At 37.7% G+C, this 16,773-nt stretch overlaps 1 pseudogene; it reads right to left on the bottom strand.

Moving 5' to 3' along the window:
- Positions 1–1,501: 1,501 nt before the first annotated feature.
- Positions 1,502–3,436, bottom strand: LOC126589601 (phenylalanine N-monooxygenase CYP79D16-like; annotated as a pseudogene).
- Between the last annotated feature and the right edge of the window lie 13,337 nt (positions 3,437–16,773).

Here is a 16,773-nt window from a genome sequence, read left to right as displayed (position 1 = left end):
CTACTTTTATATGAAATAAAATTTCGTAAGATGGGGTGTGCACACCTAAGAGATAATTAATCAACCTAAGTGGTACCAATTAATTATGGAATTGACTAGAGAGTGATTTGATCAACGAGGAGAATGTGGCTAAAGCTAACATAACTAATAAATCAGCTGAATAGAAACCTAACTTAGTTGATTGGGAATCTCATGGTCTAAGTTAAATAGGCAAGTTGATTAGGCATGATTTAAAGTACTTAACACACTATATTTCATTCCATAGATATTTTAAGATATATATTTATACTTAACGACATTAATATCTTATAAAAAAAGAGGAAATGAGCATACTATTCTTAACCAATATTCATATGAAGGATTGTTGAAAATTTATATGTTTATATCTTAATTCATGATAGTATAATATTTAATTTCTATATGTGATGAAAAATAAGAGCCAAGGGTTTAGTTGAATTCAAATTTGATTGTTTCATGCCTTTTGATTAACCAATGGCATTCTGTTTTTAATTAACAAACGTTATTATCTACATTAATGGGGAGAGGGTGGGTTTAGCCTCACAATGAGCTACCAATAATGTGGTTCAAAATCGTCTTTGGCAAGAATCAAACATAAGACCTCTCACTTACAAATGAAAAGGAATACCACTAGACCGTAGAACTAAGTGGCAATGATGACATTCTGTTAATGAAAATAATGTGCTTAATTTTCCATGGACATGTCTCTTACCAAGATGCATGAGTTGCATCTGTTCGTTGGAACTATGCAACAATCATAATGTTTTAAAAATGGTGGCTTGAGTTCTATATAAACTCAAGCATCCCACCATTCTAAAATAAAGGGAGATGAGTTTTCCCCTTTGTCTTTTATTCTTTGTTGGTCAAATTTCGAGTCATGTCTTGAAAGTACGGAATATAAGGTTGATCATAGTCCGAATATATAAGGTTCATCATAGTCCGAAGATTATAGTGCTTCGACTTCGGATTATAAACTGTTGAATTTTGGGAGATGGACGTCTAACGAACTGCAAGCACAAGGGCATGAGTGAAATTCTGGATTTAGGATATTACATTTATGTAAGCCTCAATCTTCAAATTTGTTTATTTCTTTCTTCTTCTACTATTGTTCACATTCTCTTGTACACTTTTGGTGTTGCGATTTTTTAAAATAATTATATATTGTTACTCTGTTAATTATTCTTTTCATATTTTCTGAAATTGCTCCAACAATTATGATATATTTAGATGGTAAGAAAATCCTCGTAAAATAATACTTACATGGGACCAATTCTCAGGTAAAGCTTGAGCCAATTTCACTCCCAAAGATGTGAACACTGCCTCCCAGGACCAAATTTGTGTAAGCATATAGGCCTACATGCTAAATCGGGAGAGAGAGAGAGAGAGAGAGAGAGAGAGAGAGAGAGAGAGAGAGAGAGAGAGAGAGAGAGAGAGAGAGAGAGAGATGAGGACCACAATTATTATTATTATTTTTTTTGTTCATTTTTCTTGTTCCAAAAAAAAAAATAAAAAGACTATTTTTTTACATATCAAACACTACATAACATAAATTTTTAATACAAAAAAAATACTGTGAACCTTGTTCAACTTATTTTAGTCCGATCAAATCTACCATACCAAACGAAGATTTGATTTTCTTGAGCCAATACAACTTGTCGAGACTCGAAATTGTTCAATTTCCCGTATTGTACACGTGAGCTGCCAAACGCGGCTTCGCGTACGCAAGAAGTGGCTTAGCAAGTAAGAGGTCGTTATGAGACTCGGTGAGCTCAATGCTTGACTCAGTAGGTGGCACGTGCCATGTAAACCCAGGAAGAAGCCTAGCAAACAGCATGACGGTCATGGCAGTGCCCAGTCCACTGGCTACGCAGCCCCGCATTCCCGTGCTGAACGAAATGAACCGCAACTCCGACTCGGTGAGCACCACCCCTGACCCATCGTCCTTGAGGTGCCGCTCCGGCTTGAACTTAAGAGGCTCGTCCCAAACTTTAGGGTTGCGGCCGAGTCCGACTCGGCTGAGAATCACGTGGCTACCCTTGGGGATGAAGTAATCTCCGACGGTGGTGTCGGCCATGGACACATGGGGCACATTGAACGGTGCCACCGGTGGAGGCGGAAGGCTTCTCTGGCGCAGGCCTTTACGAAGTTGAGCTGCGACAAATCAGACTCTTGAACTTGTCTGTTCTTTCCGACTATAGCGTCAAGCTCTTGTGTTGCTTTCTGAAAGAGTTCGGGCTGATTTATCATCTCTGCAATTGCCCATTCAGCAGCATTCGAGGGATTGTCCTCTGCTGCCATTATTAGTTCCTGTATAAACGCAACGACTACACATGTTAATTTGTTGGTCATTAATTGGTACTTACTAAGAAACAATGGCAGAGGATGCATATTATTTCAGTTTTGTCGTATGGAGAAAAAGGAAAAGAGAGAGAGAGAGAGAGACACTTACATTGACTTGGGCTTTGATTTCTTCCAGAGAAAGTAAGGGTTCGCCATTCTTATCTTTCAGAGAGATAAGAAGGTCAAGCAAGTCTTGTGCCTCCTTGTTATTGCCAAGTTTCTAATGTTCACGAACCCTCTCTTCGATTAAGGGGTCTTGGTATTTTCTTGTATCTCTTATGGCATCCTTGATAATTTTCTCATGGCCATCCAAGTCAAGCCCTCTCAAGCATGGAATGTAATCGGATGCAGAAAATGAATAGATGTAGTTAAGCATTGTAAATACATTTTGCTAAATACTTTTGTTCCTCCAAACCAGGCCCACCATCCTCCATTTCCTCCCCAAAGTACCTCTTGTTGAGAACCATTTTCTTAATCACATTTGCACAATAATGTTGAGTGGCAAGTCTCAAATTTACAATGCCACCACCTTCATTATCTTCACACTGGTTGTACACATACTTAACTATGTGATTGGCCTCCTCGACCCTTTTGTCGGTGAGCCACTTGTGCCTCATCGGAGAAAGCAATTCGCTCGTGATCACCTTCCTCATTTTCTTCCATTGTTCACCGAAGGGCACCATAACTGTAGTTATGTACCCTTTGGTAATGAGGAAAGTGGAAATGCTAAGCGGCCGCGAGGCAAAAATTGCATCCTGCTTCTTTAAGATTTCGCGGCTGAGTTGAGGGCATGTGATGGGAATCACATTCGTGTTTCCGAGACGGATGCATGCAATTTCGGTGTTCATTTCGTCCATCATCTTGTGTATCCACCGGAATGTGGGCTTGTTAGCCAGCAACTGGGGGAGGTTTCCGACAATTGGCCACGGTTTTAGGCATGTGGGAGTGGGAGGAAGAGGGTAGAGTTGCTTGAACACTTTATTGTCTTTACTATCACTTTGATGCCAATAACGTTTGATTAAGAAATGTATGAAGGTAACTAGCACGAATAATGAGAGAAGCCAATATTGGTTTCCATCACTGCAAGTAGAGGGAAGCTAGACTCTTGTTTCTTTTCTTATTTTGGTGGCTAAAAAATGTTGAGAGCTTTAGATATGGGAACTGAGATGTTCTAAATTCTGAATGTCTTGGCGCCTATATATACTTACACAATGATGGAGTTAGAGGAAATGAAAACACGTGAAACTTAGCCTTGGTTTGGTACTGAAATGATTCTGAAAAAAGTGGCTATTAAGGAGCTTTTTTATGTTTGGTAAACATTCAGCTTCAGTTTTTTTCACAGTTTTGGATGAAAAAAAGCCAAAAAACACAAAGCTGCAAAATCCAACTTTGAAAAACCAGCTTTTTTCACATCTGTTTTACATAAAAGTTTATCAAACACTATAATACTGTTTTTTTTTTCAAAAGCACTTTTACAAAAAAGTTTACCAAACACTCTGCTATTTTATTTCACAGCTGCTTATTCTCATAGCACAGCAAAAAACAGTTTTTTTTCAAAGAACAATAATACCAAACCAGCCCTTACATTGTTATGTGTACTCCGCCTTATTGAACTAAACATGGTAAATACCAATATTAAACTAAACATGATAAATACCAAAAATATATGATAATATTTGGGAATTTCTTATATATTCATTAATCTCTAAAGTGGAGTATATATAGGAATTACAATTGGTATTACATATGTACTTCACCAATGTGGGATAATAAACTACTATTTACATTTTAACTAATGTATAACTCGCAACACTCCCCCTCAAGTTGGTGCAAAGATGTCACGCATGCCCAACTTGTCAAGCGAGTCGGAAAACGCACTATTAGACACAGCCTTAGTAAGAGCATCAGCCAGTTGATCTTCAGATCTCACAAACGGAAACATAATAATTCCAGCATCCAATTTTTCCTTAATGAAATGTCGATCAATCTCCACATGTTTTGTTCGATCATGTTGCACTGGATTATGAGCAATCTCAATAGCAGCCTTGTTATTACAATGAAGTTTCATAGCACCTTTGTGTTTAAACCCAAGATCTCTCAACAATTTTTCCAACCACAACAACTCACATACACCATGAGACATACCACGAAACTCAGCTTCTGCACTTGACCTAGCCACCACTTTTTGTTTCTTGCTTCTCCAAGTAACTAAATTACCACCCACAAACATAAAGTATCCATATGTAGATCGCCGATCAGTGATAGAACCAGCCCAATCTGCATCTGTATACCCTTCGACATTCAAATGATCATTCTTGGAGAAAACCAGGCCTCTGCCAGGAGCCATCTTCAAGTACCTCAAAATACGAGTTACTGCATCCATATGAGCTTCACTAGGTGATTGCATAAACTGACTTACCACACTAACTGCATAAGCAATGTCAGGGCGAGTGTGAGACAAATAAATTAATCTCCCCACAAGCCTCTGATACCGTTCCTTATGAGTTGGAACCTGATCTGGAAATAAGCCCAGACGATGATTCTGCTCAATCGGAGTATCAACAGGTTTGCAATCTAACATACCTGTTTCAGCTAACAAATCAAGAACATACTTCCTTTGAGATAGAAAAATATCATGCTTGGATCGTGCAACCTCGATTCCAAGAAAATACTTCAATTCACCCAATTCTTTCATCTCAAACTCAGTAGCTAGGTACTTTTGAAGGTGCTGTATCTCCTTTTGATCATCACCAGTCACTATCATGTCATCAACATAAATAATCAATGCAGTTAGCTTACCATTTTGTCGCTTTAGAAACAAAGTATGATCTGAATGACTCTGGATATACCCAAACTTCTTCATTGAACTTGTAAACCTCCCAAACCATGCTCTAGGAGATTGTTTCAAACCATACAAGGCCTTTCGTAACCTGCATACAATACCTTTTCCAGGAGATGTTCCAATACTAGGTGGGAGATCCATATACACTTCCTCCTTAAGATCACCATGAAGGAAAACATTCTTAACATCAAACTGCAACAGAGGCCAATCCTGGTTTGCTGCTAAGGACAGAAGAACACGCACAGTATTAAGTTTGGCAACAGGAGCAAAGGTCTCCTGATAGTCCACTCCATAGGTTTGAGTATAACCCTTAGCAACTAATCTGGCTTTATACCGATCAATAGAACCATCTGCTTTGTGCTTAATAGTAAACACCCATCTACATCCAACGGCTTTCTTCCCGTTTGGTAACGGAACCAAATCCCAAGTAGAATTCTTTTCCAAAGCTTCCATCTCAACTTTCATATCATTAACCCACTTAGGGTCAGACAAAGCATCTTGCAATTTTGTTGGAATTGATACACTAGATAGCTGACATATGTAAGATGCATATGGTTGGGACAAACGATGAGAAGACACATAATTGTTGATAGGATATTTGGCTTTGGCATGCATATCAGGCTCATATTGTACTTTAGGTTTTCCACGATTAGCTCGTGGAGGCAACTGATAAGCAGAAGAATCGTCAGAATTTACCTCATGTATGCCACCATCTCGTACCAAACAGTTAGAAGAATCATCACTGGACGAACCATCATCATGCAACTCGTTAGACATATCAGCAGCAGGCAACCGATCATCAGAAGGTAATTCATCAGATATATCAGCAGCAGGCAACCGATCATCATCTGTAGCCGACTGATTAGTATCACGCAAAATAATAGGTTCTGTTCCCAACTCTGTCTGTAACACATCATCCATATTATCTCTTCGAATCTGCACTTCACTCCCCCTCTCCCCCTGAAGTGGAGAGTCGGAAGAGGGCTTCACAAAATACGAAACTTCCTCATGGAAGGTGACATCCATGGTAATATAAGTTTTTTGAGTCGGAGGATGATAACAATTATAGCCTTTTTGATTGTTAGCATACCCAATAAAGACACACCGGAGAGCACATGCATCAAGTTTACTCCGCTGATGAGAGTAGACATGCACATACGCAATACACCCAAACACTTTCGGAGGAAGCTTTGAGACAGAAACAAGAGAAACATGTTGTTGTAGCACATCAAACGGTGTCTGAAAATCAAGAACCCGACTTGGAACACGGTTGATCAAATACACAGCAGCCAAAACAGCATGACCCCACAAATGATTAGGAACACATTTATCTAACATCAAGGAGCGAGCAACCTCCATTATTTGACGATTCTTCCGTTCGGACACACCATTTTGTTGGGGTGTAAACGGAGTAGTCGTCTGGTGAATAATACTATGATCACGGAAAAAACATGTCAAAGTGTGATTCACATATTCTCCTCCGTTATCAGACCTGAAGACCTTAACTTTGGTCTGAAACTGAGTAGATACCATTGTACAAAATTCTTGAAGAAGTAACGGAACATCACTCTTATTTTTCATCAAGAACACCCAAGTTACCCGAGTACAATCATCAATAAAAGTAACAAACCAACGGAATCCATTAGAAGTAACTTTTGCAGGACCCCACACATCAGAATGTATCAAATCAAATGGTAAAGTAGCTTTAGAATCACTTACAGGAAAGGAAGCACGATGACTCTTAGCCATGACACATGTTTCACACTTGAACTCTGAATCACTACAAGTGCGAAACAAAGAAGGAAATAGATGCTTCATATAACTGAATGATGGATGTCCCAATCGTCGATGCCACAACCAAATTTGATGTCTGTTATCCACTTTAGCACTTAAAACTTGATGATTATTTGAACCGGAAACAACAGTATCCTCCATAGTCAAGATGTACAAACCCCCTATCCTTTTACCATAACCAATTATCTTCTGAGTTTGAATATCTTGAAAATAACAATACGTAGGATAGAAGTGAGCAGAACAATATAAAGTATCAAGAAATTTTCCTACCGACAAAAGATTGCATTTAACATCAGGAACAAGTAAAGCACGGACCAGTGATAAGGTTGGAGTTAAAGAGATAGTGCCTTCACCCTTCACAGGGGAAAGTGCTCCATTTGCACTAGTAATATACGGATCATGAACATAATCACATAACTCATCAAACACTCTAGGATCACTCGTCACATGATCAGTGGCCCCAGTATCAATTATCCATTTATTTGTGTCCACCAAGATGCATAACAACACTATGATTATATTGAGCCATTGAACAAAATCACGAACAATAAAGGCACAAAAGATACGCAGCGGAATGAAAACAATTTACCAGAGTACTGTAGCAATCACTGTTCACGGCACTGTAGCAATACTATTCACGACACTGTAGCAATCACTGTTCACGCACTGTAGAAGACCACTGTTCACGGCACTGTAGCACGACACTTTTTTTTTTTTTTCCCACGGAGGAAATCACGAAAAATGTGGGCACAAAATTTAAAGCACACAAGTCACCAAGAGCGAACTGCTCTGATGCCATATTGAACTAAACATGGTAAATACCAATATTAAACTAAACATGGTAAATACCAAAAATATATGATAATATTTGAGAATTTCTTATATATTCATTAATCTCCAAAGTGGAGTATATATAGGAATTACAATTGGTATTACATATGTACTTCACCAATGTGGGACAATAAACTACTATTTACATTTTAACTAATGTATAACTCGCAACACGCCTAACACGTGAAACTTACTTTAATCCATAAATTGATGTATGGTTGATATGCAGGGCTAGTTGTCTTTCTTTTGTTTTCCTACTTTGACTGGATTTCGATCCGCCACAAAGCCAACCGATAAAAATGTGGGGAGTTGTTAATTGTTGTTGTCTTACGTATTGTGACACATCCCGATCCGGAAAGTTTACGTGTCCATTTGAATTGTGATGTGCTAGGTTCATGAGTGGGTCTTTTTGTTTTACAAATATTATATAAATATATTTTTCTCGATAACTACTTTTACATACCATGTTGTGACATGTCATGTTTAGCTTACAGTTAGATTTTCATACACTTTACGTTTATTATATTTATTGTGTGCATAAACCTGTGGCATGACATCTTTATATCATATTTGTTCATTATTACATGATTGCATCAGTGTCTTTTATTATACTGGTCCGGGGGTGAACGAGCCCACATGTAATTCACATTGCACCATTCACATTCACTTGTGGATCCAGAGTAGGTGCCAGCTTGTTCCCCCTTATGGTAGTGGTAGATATCCCTTAGGGTGTTGATAGACATGTATGTGAGGTGACTAACGCAGCTTCACATGCTCATTACCAAATGAAGGCACACAAGCCATGTATCTACTTTCTACATGACTTATGTGGCTTCATTTGGTAATGAGCATGAATTTTTCTGTGATAGTAATTTGAGATATTTCGTAGTAACTCCCTATATTCTTTAACTCATTTGTGATGCTGGTTCCCAACTACCTATTATTAATTATCTTATTACTTTGAGAAACTATATACTTGTTTTACAGTTATGGGTTATAGGTTTTCATAAAACTTTTTTTTATGAGCAGTGCTACACTTACTATTTATTTGTACCATCATTTATACAATTTCTCTAACGGAAGTATAACACACAAACATACGTAGGTTTCATCTCTATTAGAGAAGTGGTACAAATAATGATATAAACAGATGGTAAGAATATTATTTTTGTTATTTTATAGGTCCACTCGTCCTTTTTTTATCCTCTCTAGGACATAGAGATTGAGTTCATGGGAGTACAAGGATTCAGTGGAAGTAGCTAACTGTACTACGGTCAAAGTAGATTATCTATGTAATAATAATCATCTTTTATAGATGAGACTACTTTTTATTTTCTACGCTATGCTCTGAATTTCATATTTTGTAATAAGGGTTTCCACCCAATTACATTGTGCGTTTTGCTTTGTTTAATTTTTAATATTATATATTATTCACACTTTTATATGTCAACCATATTTTATGGCTTCGTTACTTTCTAGATGTCAGCTAACACATCACGATTCAGATGTACATATGGACATTCCGAGTCGGGATGTGTCATATTAACTTGTACAAAACGGATGAATAATTAGATGCATTTCAAAAGAATGTACTATCGTCTTTTCTTTTGTAAGGACTATACTGTATTTTACCTAATCACTGTGATTAGAAAAACATCTAGTTGTATTTAGGAGTTTCTAATTAATGCATTAGCTAGTGACAATATAACCAGGAATTTCTGCATAAAGCATTAGATGATGGTGGTTATCATCTAACATGTTGTTCTGCCAAAAAAAAAAAAATTCTGTACACTTTATGGCTTGGAACAAATATTACATTGTTTTTGGAATTTCCGTTCTCTAATATTATTTCATCCTTATAATTCTTTTTAGAGTCCCTATATATAGTCCCTTAGAATTAGGGGTGTACTATCCACACATCCCAAATTACTTCTCACACCCCTTGTTAATCTCTGTCCGTTGATCTTCTTTAATTCATCCGATCCGACGACCGGAAATTAGAAGGGTGTGTGAGAAGTAAAATGAGGTGTGTGGATATTACATCCCTAGAATTAAACCACATTTTGTGGTTACCAACTAATACTACGGTCTAGCGTTATTCTGTTTCACTTGTAAGTGAAAAGTCTTAGATTCGACTCATATGAATAATATGATGACATATTATCTTTATGTTGAGTTAGATATTTAACTAATGATTGACGCATTATGTGACTTAACTCAATCTCTTAATTCTATTGAGTAAAATATTGTTTTTTGACAAGTAATGATAGATTGGCATTTCATTAATCATTTCACGCAATACATAGGTGTCAATTGATAATACTCCGATGACCAAAAAAATGATTTGAAGGTGAATTTATTCAAATAAGACAATAATAGTAAACTCCTAAACGATTACCACGATGTACGATCACATGTCATCCATACAAAACTATCACAAGATGATAGATAGACTTATATCGGCAACTACAAAATGTCACTGTCGAATAACGAGACCACATAAAGTTATTGTAGAAGCAACCCACGTAAAATTACCGTAAGTAAACGAGACCACATAACACATTGCTCAATCCGAAAACCATATGCAGCCATCATTGCAGCGCGGCCACAACACTTGCGAGGCGAGACGAAAAAACTAAACTAAGCTAAACCAAACCAAATCAAACTACTCCGAGAACGGAACCACATGTCGGCTAATTCCGATGGAGGGTTAGGAAACACTATCAAAAGCCACCTGCAATGACACAAAACGGGTCTGCACCATCAACGATTCAAAACGACACAACAGAGTTGCAAACATTGAAACTCAGGCCGGAGATTCCAGATCTGAAATCTGCAAGCGGCAGAGTGGCAAAATCAGTCGGCCTAGGTGGTGCAACCTCCAGCTTAGCATGCCCAAGACTGTGCAACACCAATGTATGCTCGACGCAGGGGTGCTGCAACAGATGTCGGCGCATCCACAGAAAACGTCTATGATAGTATCACAACTCCGAATCAAATAGACGGAAGTGGCTCTAACCCACCAACAGTCCCAATCCAAATCCTAAATCCGAATCAAACCCAGTTCAAGAAGAGGCCTTGAGAAGTGCATGACCCAAATGGGAAAGAGACCCGAAGCCATGGGATAGCAATGCACAAAACGGTGGGAGAGGAAAAAAGGGGGATGGGGGAACGAAACGTGTTGAGATGCAGAGAGAAGGAAAAATGGGCGGTAGAGCAGAAGGGATGTGAAGGAAGTCGAAGGGAAGAAAGGAAGGAAAGAGAAGCTAGGAGAAGATAAGGATGGGCTGCCATCGACCCCAAATCATGGCAAGGAGTCGGCGACTAAGGCGATTGCAGGTTGAGAGGGGCGAGGGTTTTTTTTTTATTTTTTGAGCGAAAGGATATTGTTAATAAGTTACGGGTTTGAATCTACGCCGTCATGTAATGACACAATACCTTTTTATCACTGTGGTAAATGGCGCGAGGGTTTTATGTGAAAGGCGAGAGGGAAATGCGTAAAATATTGTTATACAAAAAAATAAAAGTAAAAACCGTGCTTTGCTGTCTGAGCGTTTGACTTGGTCATCGATAATGCATGCATAAAAATAGTAATCATAATTCATAAACACCTTTTTACATACTAAATAAGGGCTCATTTGGATGTGCTTTTAAAATATCTGAAAGTGCTTTTAGAGAAAATATTTTTGGGTTCTAAAAGCACTTGTTTTCTACAAGAAGCATCAGTTATATGTTTTTTCCATGAAACACGTGCTCCCCAAAGCGTGTCTTCCATGCGGACAACCAAACCTGAAAATGTCTCACCTCCTTAAATGTCGATGAACACATCGTCTAGCAGGATGATGTTACTGCAATTATTCGTGCGAAACTCCATAGGACAAAGGTAAAGGCCACCGATTAGAAATTACAGTAAGTGATAGCCAAGTGGCCGATCCACCCCTTCTTAACAATAAGATCCATATTGCTTGTCACGCCCAATCCTAACATACGTCCAGGATCGACACGCGACGTCACCAAATACTCGTATATCTAACATACTTTGCCTCTTGGATACGAATAAAGCATCACTCAAGGTCCAAACTGCGTAGTAATTTCCATATATTTTATGGCTGCATCTAACCTTCTCGTTAGACTGCTTACGTACCCTCGACAAGGATCAAACCATTCGTAGTTCGTCACTCATTACCCATCTACATTTACCATAATACATTCAAGCCGAAAGATATAACATTCCTCAATCAATCATTAGAACTTGACAAGTATGGAAGTACTAGATTCAAGGCTACATAACAATCCAATATGACAATCAAGGTTTCCATTCCACCCTTCAACATAATATCATAATCCAATCATGTAACATATCAAGGATCAACCAAGCACAATATTTTTCTCTAGTCACATTCATTAACTATTCTGATCGTATTAATAGCAACTATATCCAACGTCATTCCACAATCCCATCAATTAATCAATTCATGAATCAAAGATGCACGATTGTAACTTTTAACTATATTAATCAACCAATGAGATAACATACCATTTCACCAATTCAATTAGAGAACTCTGTATAATTCTCTACTTAGGTTATGAGTAATAACATGGTAATTCTAATTTGTATTCACAAGATCCATCGTGGGTAATTCCCATTCACACGAATCTAGGATTCTAAGATAACCTTATGGAAAGGAGTAAGAGCGAGGATTCTGGACTACTTAACGAAATCAAAATATCAAACGGTTTCTCATAATTTACCCAGACCTGTCGCATGTGAAATAAGTGCCTACATCATGGAAATGGTGCATCGAGCAACCAACAATCCGGATAAGCTGCGAAGCTCGTGTGAGCAACAATAATACAAAGTATGTAATAATAATGATGAAACTAACCATCAATCACATTTTATAAACTTTGAATATAAATCATTCATAAGAAATTAATGCCAAACCTTTGCAAACTTTGAAGGAGTCACATAGACATCCAACGACTTTTCTAAATCAGACTCAAAGTTCTTGAAGCCAAAATTCACGGATACACTCTAAACTAGAGCTCGGTAGACGTCGTTCGGCTGAAGCCTATGCAAGTAACCTAATAGGAAATGGCCCCCCAACACAGATTAACCAAGCAGGGTCAAGATAACTAACCAAGCAGGGTCATCGATGTACCAATGCTACATAGTGCTATCAAACCAACACACAACTTACCTCCTACCTCCACACTTATGATTTACAACATGAGCACATACACCATCTATTTCTGTATTTCCCATCTAGGTTCCAAAGCATTGTTTCAAATTATTACTACAAGCATCCATCACCTCGATCAACTCCTATTCTCAAGTACATGCAATTACTAAATGCATCACTTCTGACTCTAGTCTTAATTAGATTACTTGGAACTACTAATTCACACTATAAGATCCAAGTACTATTTTGGTTAACTTGAATTAACATGATCAAAATAAATGTAACATTTGAATGAAAACACTTAAGAGACAATAGGTGAAGATGCTACTTACAAATATAGATGTACCTGTATATAAAAGCTTTGGCAGTTGGTGCATATATATATCCAGGGATATAAGTAAGTTCCTTTGAATATGCATACATAGATATATGTATATGATAAATAAGGAAACAAATTCATTCCTTAATTAATTTATACATACATATAAGGATTCGTTCAACTTCAGACATAAGCAGAAAGGTCAGATAATGCTAAACCAATGAGAAGGAATCAATATGCTCATCAACAATGGCTATTCACTGTCATCACAAGGACAAAATATGGACCACGTTTAACTAAATGTATACTAACAACTCTAGCAAAATTGTACCAAATATGAAGAGAAACAATTTCACATTATGGGACAATATAATTGTCGATTCCCCATCATCAACATTACATTAATGCATTCACTAACTTTAAAGCAACAAAGGCAACGTGATAAATGGGTAATTTTCAAATAAGACTATACATACATAATGTTAACCATCAACATTGCATAAATTGGATGTCACACACCGGGAATTTTGACTTTTCTAAAAAATGCTCAAATTTTACATAAAGATCACAACAAGTAAAGTAAACTTTATACCTATAGCCAAGTCTAATTTGGCCGGGAAGGCTCTCAAATTGGCTCGTACCCGTCGAAAACCCTAAGGTGGGTGTTCTTCAATTCGGCTTCCTTGGTGTTCCAACGCCCCTACAACTGATTGGGTCTTGTTCTTGGGTCTAAGAGAAGTTGATTAAGGGTGGTGGTGGGTGGTGAGACTTGCCGAAACGGCGGAATCGCCGTCAAAACTCCTTGGTTAACCCGCACGGTTTTTGGACCTAAAAACCCTCAATTTTGGGTGGGAATGGAGGATGGGAGATGATAGAAGAGGTTGCAGGTGAGAGATAGTTGAACTTCGCTTGAAAAAATGGTAGAAGTGGTTGGAAACCACTCCGGGTTGGCGCGGGTAAAGGTCCACGGTTGGACCTTCTTTTCTTCATTTTCTCGTGGCTTTCTTTCTTTTCCTTTTTTTTTCAGCCACCCCCGTGGCTTTCTTTCTCTCTCTCTCTCTCTTTTTTTTCTTTTTTTCGCAACAACTTCAAACGTCCGTAACTATACCGTTATAACTCGGACTCGCAAACGGCTTTCGCCTATTCGTTTGTAGTTTCGAGACCTATTCAAAAACATTACTTGTGACCTCAAAAGGTCAACGAATTTTAAATAATTATTTTCCAAACTTCACTCTTCATAACTAGTTTAATTAAAATCTAAATCCAAATAATTTAAAATAAATTCTCGATAAATAATATAAAATCTCAATAGTACAAATATGTAGATTATAACAGTAAAATCCGGGAACGAGATTTCACATTGCTCCTTCTTCAACTGCCTATAATATAGGTAGAGGCCTTCAAGCTTAGACCTTCGTCAAATTAAATCTATACGATCATACAAAACCTTGAGTGGTTATTCAATCAACCCAACTTCTCTTTAGCAAAACCTTTAGCTATTCAGCTACAATCTCAAAGCCTTCCTTTGAAGCAAACATTGCCTATGATCCCTGAGATCTAAATTTTTTACAGCTCTGACCCTGTGGTATGATTCGGTTGAGATGTAATTCCAACCACCCTGATCACCTCTTTGATGGAATGTTTTCCGTTTGAGTCCAGTTAGATACCAGTGATATCAGCTAACTACTAATTAACATGGCCTAAATCTTGTTGGATTTTACTACTTTACATTTTCAAGTCTATTTTCTTTTTAAGTCATGTAGCTCGGCTCATCAACCTAGATTTACTTTTTTAAATGTTTGTAATCTTGACTTCATCATGAAATGATCACATTCAATTTCTTGTTTTAATTTCTATTATAATTTCGTTTAGGCTAAATAACCAAAATGGTCCCTGAGATATGCATAACAAATCACTTTGGTTCCTAAGATAGAAAATCAATAGAAATGGTCCCTGAGATTGTCCACCATCTATCATTTTGGTCATTCCATTAAAAACTCTTTGGGCAATTTTCAAATCTTTGTAACTCAATTGTTTCTTAACCAAATTCGACCCATGATATATCAAAATGAAGATAGGAAAGTGTAGAACAAGATTTTACCTATTGGAAATGTAGAACAAGTTTTTCCGGCCAAACCACGACGAATTAGCCGTCAATAAAGGTACAATTCTCTTTGTCTCATTGAGAATTATGATTTTTGTTTTTAATCACTCGATTTCGTTGAGTATTGAATAAGTTATGAACGTTTAAAGTTTACCCAGTTTCCGACGAGTTTTCTAGTTTTTACGCAGACCAGTCAACTTTGAGGCTATTTTCCGGCCATCTCCGGTAACCATTGAGCTTCCAAATAGGTATAATCTTGCTCTACACTTTCCTATCTTCATTTTGATATATTAAAGGTTGAATTTGGTTAAGAAACGATTGAATTATGAAACTTTGAAAATTGCCGAGAATGACCAAAATGATGGATTGTGGACAATCTTAGGGACCATTTCTATTAATTTTCAATATCAGGGACCAAAGTGATGTGTTATGCATATCTCAGGGACCATTTTGGCTATTTAGCCCTTCGTTTACTTTCTAGGCAAATAGTAGCAAAATCACACTAAATTGTAACTCCTTATTCACTTGTGACACAAAAAGAACTTAACCAAACCAGCGTTCCACTCGGTGCACAATCATTTGGTTAAGATGTCACATCCCGGGCTCGACTCCACCGTAGCACGATATTGTCCGCTTTGGGCCCCGACCATGTCCTCACGGTTTTGTTTCTGGGAATTCAGACAAGAACTTCCCAGTGTGTCACCCATCCTGGGAATGCTCTAGCCCATTCTCGCTTAACTTCAGAGTTCCTACGGAAACCAAAGCCAATGAACTCCCAAAAAGCCTCATGCTAGGTAGAGATGAGAATATACATATAAGGCTTACATGATTCACTCATCTGGAAGATGTGGGATGTCACATAAGAAGTCAGTTTTATGCGCAACTCTCACACTCAAACACATTCAGTCTGTTGGCAACCTTCAATAATGGCACACCTATTTTCTTTTTCTCTTGAGCTATCCCATGGCACTGAGACCAGAAGCCATACTCGGGACAAATACATGTCGAATCCAGTTTAAGCTCTGTCCAAGTTTCGACATCAAAAGAATGTTTTACTGTCTCCTCTCACCTTTCTCGATCTCTCACTTTCTATCTGTCTCTCTCTGATTCTTTAGAAGCCATCTCTCTGTTGTATCAATTCAAGAATAATTTATGAACTAAAAAAAGCTGGACGTCTCAGATATGGAGACGAGCAAACTTAATCGAAGTCTCTGAACAGCAACATGCCTTATTTCAAACTCTTAAACTCAAACTCATCTCCACATTTATGAAGTGGTAAATCAATTACAATTTGGAATATCTTCGTGATTTTCTTGAACACTTTATGAGAAAAAAGATAGAA

Source organism: Malus sylvestris, chromosome 11 (assembly GCF_916048215.2).
Source record: "Malus sylvestris chromosome 11, drMalSylv7.2, whole genome shotgun sequence".
Taxonomy (NCBI): Eukaryota; Viridiplantae; Streptophyta; class Magnoliopsida; order Rosales; family Rosaceae; genus Malus; species Malus sylvestris.
The sequence above is the reverse complement of the archived record's forward strand: the minus strand, read 5'-3'. Positions and strand labels throughout refer to the sequence as shown.